The sequence below is a fragment of the Schistocerca serialis genome, unplaced genomic scaffold (genome assembly GCF_023864345.2).
Source record: "Schistocerca serialis cubense isolate TAMUIC-IGC-003099 unplaced genomic scaffold, iqSchSeri2.2 HiC_scaffold_1173, whole genome shotgun sequence".
Classification (NCBI taxonomy): Eukaryota; Metazoa; Arthropoda; class Insecta; order Orthoptera; family Acrididae; genus Schistocerca; species Schistocerca serialis.
Genome location: NW_026047374.1, coordinates 185,001 through 192,500, shown reverse-complemented (window position 1 = coordinate 192,500; position 7,500 = coordinate 185,001). Strand labels below are relative to the sequence as shown.

Sequence of the window (7,500 nt, the reverse complement as noted above, 5' to 3'; positions counted from 1 at the left end):
CTCACCCATTTAAAGTTTGAGAATAGGTTGAGGTCGTTTCGGCCCCAAGGCCTCTAATCATTCGCTTTACCGGATGAGACTCGTACGAGCACCAGCTATCCTGAGGGAAACTTCGGAGGGAACCAGCTACTAGATGGTTCGATTAGTCTTTCGCCCCTATACCCAGCTCCGACGATCGATTTGCACGTCAGAATCGCTACGGACCTCCATCAGGGTTTCCCCTGACTTCGTCCTGGCCAGGCATAGTTCACCATCTTTCGGGTCCCAACGTGTACGCTCTAGGTGCGCCTCACCTCGCAATGAGGACGAGACGCCCCGGGAGTGCGGAGGCCGCCGCCCCGTGAAGGGCGGGGAAGCCCCATCCTCCCTCGGCCCGCGCAAGGCGAGACCTTCACTTTCATTACGCCTTTAGGTTTCGTACAGCCCAATGACTCGCGCACATGTTAGACTCCTTGGTCCGTGTTTCAAGACGGGTCGTGAAATTGTCCAAAGCTGAAGCGCCGCTGACGGGAGCGATTATTCCGCCCGAGAGCATCCCGAGCCAACAGCGGCGCGGGTCCGGGGCCGGGCCAGGTAGGTCCGTCATCCGGGAAGAACCGCGCGCGCTTGCCGGGAGCCCGAGCGCCCAAAGGGGCGAATCGACTCCTCCAGATATACCGCCGGGCAGCCAGCCAGGACACCGGGGCTCTGCCCAACAGACGCGAACCGAGGCCCGCGGAAGGACAGGCTGCGCACCCGGGCCGTAGGCCGGCACCCAGCGGGTCGCGACGTCCTACTAGGGGAGAAGTGCGGCCCACCGCACACCGGAACGGCCCCACCCCGCGGCGAGTGGAAAGGCAACCGGACACGACCCCGCCGCGGATTGCTCCGCGCGGGCGGCCGGCCCCATCTGCCGAGGGCGGAGGCCAGTGGCCGGATGGGCGTGAATCTCACCCGTTCGACCTTTCGGACTTCTCACGTTTACCCCAGAACGGTTTCACGTACTTTTGAACTCTCTCTTCAAAGTTCTTTTCAACTTCCCCTCACGGTACTTGTTCGCTATCGGTCTCGTGGTCATATTTAGTCTCAGATGGAGTTTACCACCCACTTGGAGCTGCACTCTCAAGCAACCCGACTCGAAGGAGAGGTCCCGCCGACGCTCGCACCGGCCGCTACGGGCCTGGCACCCTCTACGGGCCGTGGCCTCATTCAAGTTGGACTTGGGCTCGGCGCGAGGCGTCGGGGTAGTGGACCCTCCCAAACACCACATGCCACGACAGGCGGCAGCCTGCGGGGTTCGGTGCTGGACTCTTCCCTGTTCGCTCGCCGCTACTGGGGGAATCCTTGTTAGTTTCTTTTGCTCCGCTTAGTAATATGCTTAAATTCAGCGGGTAGTCTCGCCTGCTCTGAGGTCGTTGTACGAGGTGTCGCACGCCACACCGCCAGCCGGCTGTGCACGCTACCGAGTAAGTACCGGTATGCGAACCGCCAGGCGACGGGCGCGCATCGCACGTTTAAGGAGGCGCGGCCGGCCCCACAGGCGGCCGCGACGCTCCCAGGTCTGCGAAGCGGGGCAAACGCCGCGCGCTTCAGTATACGTAGCCGACCCTCAGCCAGACGTGGCCCGGGAACGGAATCCATGGACCGCAATGTGCGTTCGAAACGTCGATGTTCATGTGTCCTGCAGTTCACATGTCGACGCGCAATTTGCTGCGTTCTTCATCGACCCACGAGCCGAGTGATCCACCGTCCTGGGTGATCTTTTCTTAGTTTCCACTGTCTCTTTCAAGACAGTTGCATAGGCGGGACGTAGGCGTGTGGCGGCCCCTGTTCAAGCGTTCTGTGTCCAACGGCCTCACGGCCGATGGGCGTCGTACGGCTCCACACCGGAGCGGACAGGCAGTCGGGCGAAAGTCATTCAAAACCGGCGCCAGGCGCCAGGTGCCGCAGGCCAGCCGCTCCAGCGCTTCAGCGCTCGTACCACACAACATTGGCGTTAGTTTTGAGAAGCACGCGTGGTTCCGCACGCGGCGCACGGCTACTGCGAGCCGTACAGGTAGCGTGTTGCGCGACACGACACGCACATCGAAAGACATGCAGTCTAGTCGGTAATGATCCTTCCGCAGGTTCACCTACGGAAACCTTGTTACGACTTTTACTTCCTCTAAATGATCAAGTTTGGTCATCTTTCCGGTAGCATCGGCAACGACAGAGTCAATGCCGCGTACCAGTCCGAAGACCTCACTAAATCATTCAATCGGTAGTAGCGACGGGCGGTGTGTACAAAGGGCAGGGACGTAATCAACGCGAGCTTATGACTCGCGCTTACTGGGAATTCCTCGCTCATGGGGAACAATTGCAAGCCCCAATCCCTAGCACGAAGGAGGTTCAGCGGGTTACCCCGACCTTTCGGCCTAGGAAGACACGCTGATTCCTTCAGTGTAGCGCGCGTGCGGCCCAGAACATCTAAGGGCATCACAGACCTGTTATTGCTCAATCTCGTGCGGCTAGAAGCCGCCTGTCCCTCTAAGAAGAAAAGTAATCGCTGACAGCACGAAGGATGTCACGCGACTAGTTAGCAGGCTAGAGTCTCGTTCGTTATCGGAATTAACCAGACAAATCGCTCCACCAACTAAGAACGGCCATGCACCACCACCCACCGAATCAAGAAAGAGCTATCAATCTGTCAATCCTTCCGGTGTCCGGGCCTGGTGAGGTTTCCCGTGTTGAGTCAAATTAAGCCGCAGGCTCCACTCCTGGTGGTGCCCTTCCGTCAATTCCTTTAAGTTTCAGCTTTGCAACCATACTTCCCCCGGAACCCAAAAGCTTTGGTTTCCCGGAGGCTGCCCGCCGAGTCATCGGAGGAACTGCGGCGGATCGCTGGCTGGCATCGTTTATGGTTAGAACTAGGGCGGTATCTGATCGCCTTCGAACCTCTAACTTTCGTTCTTGATTAATGAAAACATACTTGGCAAATGCTTTCGCTTCTGTTCGTCTTGCGACGATCCAAGAATTTCACCTCTAACGTCGCAATACGAATGCCCCCGCCTGTCCCTATTAATCATTACCTCGGGTTCCGAAAACCAACAAAATAGAACCGAGGTCCTATTCCATTATTCCATGCACACAGTATTCAGGCGGGCTTGCCTGCTTTAAGCACTCTAATTTGTTCAAAGTAAACGTGCCGGCCCACCGAGACACTCACTCAAGAGCACCCTGGTACGATTGCAACGGGGTCCGCCTCGGGACGCACGAGCACGCACGAGGCGCGTCGCACGCCTTCGACTCGCCCCACCGGCAGGACGTCCCACGATACATGCCAGTTAAACACCGACGGGCGGTGAACCAACAGCGTGGGACACAAATCCAACTACGAGCTTTTTAACCGCAACAACTTTAATATACGCTATTGGAGCTGGAATTACCGCGGCTGCTGGCACCAGACTTGCCCTCCAATAGATACTCGTTAAAGGATTTAAAGTGTACTCATTCCGATTACGGGGCCTCGGATGAGTCCCGTATCGTTATTTTTCGTCACTACCTCCCCGTGCCGGGAGTGGGTAATTTGCGCGCCTGCTGCCTTCCTTGGATGTGGTAGCCGTTTCTCAGGCTCCCTCTCCGGAATCGAACCCTGATTCCCCGTTACCCGTTACAACCATGGTAGGCGCAGAACCTACCATCGACAGTTGATAAGGCAGACATTTGAAAGATGCGTCGCCGGTACGAGGACCGTGCGATCAGCCCAAATTTATTCAGAGTCACCAAGGCAAACGGACCGGACGAGCCGACCGATTGGTTTTGATCTAATAAAAGCGTCCCTTCCATCTCTGGTCGGGACTCTGTTTGCATGTATTAGCTCTAGAATTACCACAGTTATCCAAGTAACGTGGGTACGATCTAAGGAACCATAACTGATTTAATGAGCCATTCGCGGTTTCACCTTAATGCGGCTTGTACTGAGACATGCATGGCTTAATCTTTGAGACAAGCATATGACTACTGGCAGGATCAACCAGGGAGCTGCGTCAACTAGAGCTGAGCAGCCGGCCGCCCGGGAGTGTGTCCCGGGAGCCCGCGCGAACACGCAAGCGTCCGCTCAATTATTCTGCAAACAGGAGGAGGCTGAGCTCCCCTGCACAATACACCTCGAAACCCTCTCAGGTCCCGGCGGCGCGCAGCGCCGTCCTAAGTACTTGGTCGGGTTCGAGAGAGGCGCAATCGCCCGGAGTTTGGCGAGTAGACGCTTTAGGTGCGACCACCCGTGCTCCCAACTGAGCTTGCCGCTGCCGACAGAGGCCCGGGAGCGTGCTGTCGTGGCACTGCCGGCGGGAGACAACACGCGCCACCTACGGTGGCCGGCAGCTCCAACGCCAGCGCCACAGAAGGACAAAAGCCCCACTTGGGTGCCGAAGCGAACTCTCCCAGCACAGCGCACGCGCCAACACGTCCGCACAGCTGCGATACAATCCACCTGCGAGAACCGCAGAGGCGACCGAGCAGCAGACGGCGTCGCGGCGCCGAGCGCCGGGCGGCGGCGCATCCTCAGCGCACACAGTCCTCAATCGGACCAGCACACTGCAGATGTCCACCGCGCTTCGCACCGGGCCCGCGAGGACCTACTTTGGCCGCACGGCGCCGCGTGCAGGGTGCGCCGGCGCGCAGCTGCGCCGCCTGCCGCCTCCGTCGGCCGGCGCGCCTGCCACTGGCCGCCCCCACCAGCCGGCTGTAGCGCGTGCGCCCACGCACCGCGCGGCCAGCACGCCGGGAGGCCCCCCCTCACCGGCCGGGGACGGTCCCACCCAGCCACCGCCGCGTATCGCTTCACACCCACATGCCATTCACGTTCGTGGGCATGGTGGGTATCGCTGAAACAACCGGTTGGTAGCTCAACCGATCGTCGCCATCACTGATTCACCTCTAGCGAGAACAACCGCACCACAACGGTTTACCAGTTCTTCATTTGCGTAACGTCACCAGCAAACGTAGACGTCCATCGCCATTTGCAAATTCAACGATTGTTGCATGCCTGTGTCAGGTGTCACGACACACTATGTCTGCCCACATACACGCAACAACATGTGCACGCTTCGCGAACACGTGGAAGGTGGCCCCCGTACGTATGCGATGTCCATTGCGCGAACGACTGTCAACCGGCCTCTGTCGCATGTCGCAGATGTGGAACGCAGTGCACCATGCTATCACGGTGTGTGAGAAGAGACGACTACGTCTGACAACACGCGCCACTACATCAACAGACGGCTCATGGTGATCGCCATCCACGGCATACCATACTGCAATCCAGCTCTTATAGGGAGACGACACGTAGCTGAGTGCACAATATTTGGACCGTATGGTTCGCCGTTGTTGGCGCAGTCGTGGTACGGTCACACATGTACCACGATGTATCATTCAGTACATGAGGACCAATGTGCAGTACAGTGTGTGATTTGGACGTACAACATCAGCGGACAGTTGACACAAGCCGTACCACAACGTAGGCTGTGCTTCGCCATGCGAATGCCAATGAACAACTGCGAAGGGCATTGAGCATGTACGTCCTGCTGCCGTCCGCATTACAGTGTATAGCTGCAAGGTGTTTAACATGAAGCGATACTCTGGGGACCGGGCAGTGCGAGTAGCAAACTATATTGCGGGGGTTGCAGTTAGGCAACACTACACTAATTTAACGCGTCGTATGACAATTACAGAGCAGGTTAAGGCCCAACGTGTGTTGGGTTAAGGCGCAACGTGGGTTGGGTTAAGGCGCAACGTGGGTTGGGTTAAGGCGCAACGTGGGTTGGGTTAAGGCGCAACGTGGGTTAGGTTAAGGCGCAACGTGGGTTAGGTTAAGGCGCAATATAGGTTAGGTTAAGGCGCAATATAGGTTAGGTTAAGGCGCAATATAGGTTAGGTTAAGGCGCAATATAGGTTAGGTTAAGGCGCAATATAGGTTAGGTTAAGGCGCAATATAGGTTAGGTTAAGGCGCAATATAGGTTAGGTTAAGGTACAATATGGGTTAGGTTAAGGCGCAATATAGGTTAGGTTAAGGTACAATATGGGTTAGGTTAAGGTACAATGTGGGTTAGGTTAAGGTACAATGTGGGTTAGGTTAAGGCGCAATATAGGTTAGGTTAAGGTACAATATGGGTTAGGTTAAGGTACAATGTGGGTTAGGTTAAGGTACAATGTGGGTTAGGTTAAGGTACAATATGGGTTAGGTTAAGGCGCAATATAGGTTAGGTTAAGGTACAATATGGGTTAGGTTAAGGCGCAATATAGGTTAGGTTAAGGTACAATATGGGTTAGGTTAAGGTACAATGTGGGTTAGGTTAAGGTACAATGTGGGTTAGGTTAAGGCGCAATATAGGTTAGGTTAAGGTACAATATGGGTTAGGTTAAGGTACAATGTGGGTTAGGTTAAGGTACAATGTGGGTTAGGTTAAGGTACAATGTGGGTTAGGTTAAGGTACAATGTGGGTTGGGTTAAGGTACAATGTGGGTTAGGTTAAGGTACACATTGTTGTAAGGAAAGGTGTATTGGGGGGGGGGGGGGCGGCGGCGGCGGCGGCGGCCGGTTTGTTGATTGTGATTATAGTAAGTGGATGCCTGCGGCATCATCTGATTTGCCACGTCAGGATGCACCTTTGGCTCATGACAGGCGGCGCTCTGATTCCATGCTTGTGGCAGACCTGTGTCTTTCATTCCTGCCATTGTTTGTGTGCTGTGACAGGAGGCAGTATTGTGATGTTGGGTGTACCCCTGTGTAGGACATGTGTGGGTGTTGGTGGCTTAGCTGAGCAATGGTGGTTGTCGGAAGGGTGGGGTATTCTGTTTTGTGAGTGGACCTCCCGGTCTGGTTATGATAGTGTGGATTGTCTAATGTGGCGGAGAGGATGCACTGGGTGTTGTTCCATGCTGGTGCTTACATATTGTCTTTGTGCCTGTTACAGGCAGAGAGTAGTGCGTGATAAGAGTGTCTGGCTGACGTGTGGTTGTGATTGTGAGCAGAGTCTTTCAGCATGTATACGGACAGTTGTATACATTATCTGTATTTTGATGGCTCTATCTATTACTAATCAGCGCCGTGTATACGTTTCATCCGGTTCCAGTCGAAACTGTTGTATCTCTGTACATTAGTGACACGGCGAGGCCGCCATGTAGTTACTCGTCTCGGCAGCTTCCACCGGTGTATGGCAAATGATTATAAGGAATCAGTCTAGTCGTCAATACCGATAGTGTGACGTCACATGTCTGGGGTGGGGGACGCTGCGCCCTTCCGGTGGGTCATGGCCTAGGAAGACTCTTCCCACGCAGGGGGGCTTGGACTGTCATTGACTCTTCCGAGTAATATACTTGCCGTACGTTTTTGCGACTGCGAGTGCAACGCTCACCGGTACCGAAATGGATGGAGCGCCTCCTAGCTGCCGCTGAGCATCTGCATTCGTACAGAGAGCAACGCGATCGCGTCTGTAGCTCGTACGTGGTACAGCTCGCAGCTCATGTATATGGACAGCGGGAAT

General features: G+C 55.6%; 2 non-coding genes and 1 pseudogene across 2 annotated transcripts; all 3 read right to left on the bottom strand.

Annotated features, from left to right (window-relative positions):
* Positions 1 to 1,394, bottom strand: part of LOC126433774 (large subunit ribosomal RNA) — a 4,838-nt pseudogene extending 3,444 nt beyond the window's left edge.
* A 188-nt stretch (positions 1,395 to 1,582) lies between these two features.
* On the bottom strand, positions 1,583 to 1,737 carry LOC126433798 (5.8S ribosomal RNA). The gene has a single exon (XR_007578751.1). It is a non-coding gene; the product is annotated as a 5.8S ribosomal RNA (ribosomal RNA).
* Positions 1,738 to 2,088: 351 nt separating this feature from the next.
* LOC126433746 (small subunit ribosomal RNA) lies at positions 2,089 to 3,998 on the bottom strand. The gene has a single exon (XR_007578724.1). It is a non-coding gene; the product is annotated as a small subunit ribosomal RNA (ribosomal RNA).
* Between the last annotated feature and the right edge of the window lie 3,502 nt (positions 3,999 to 7,500).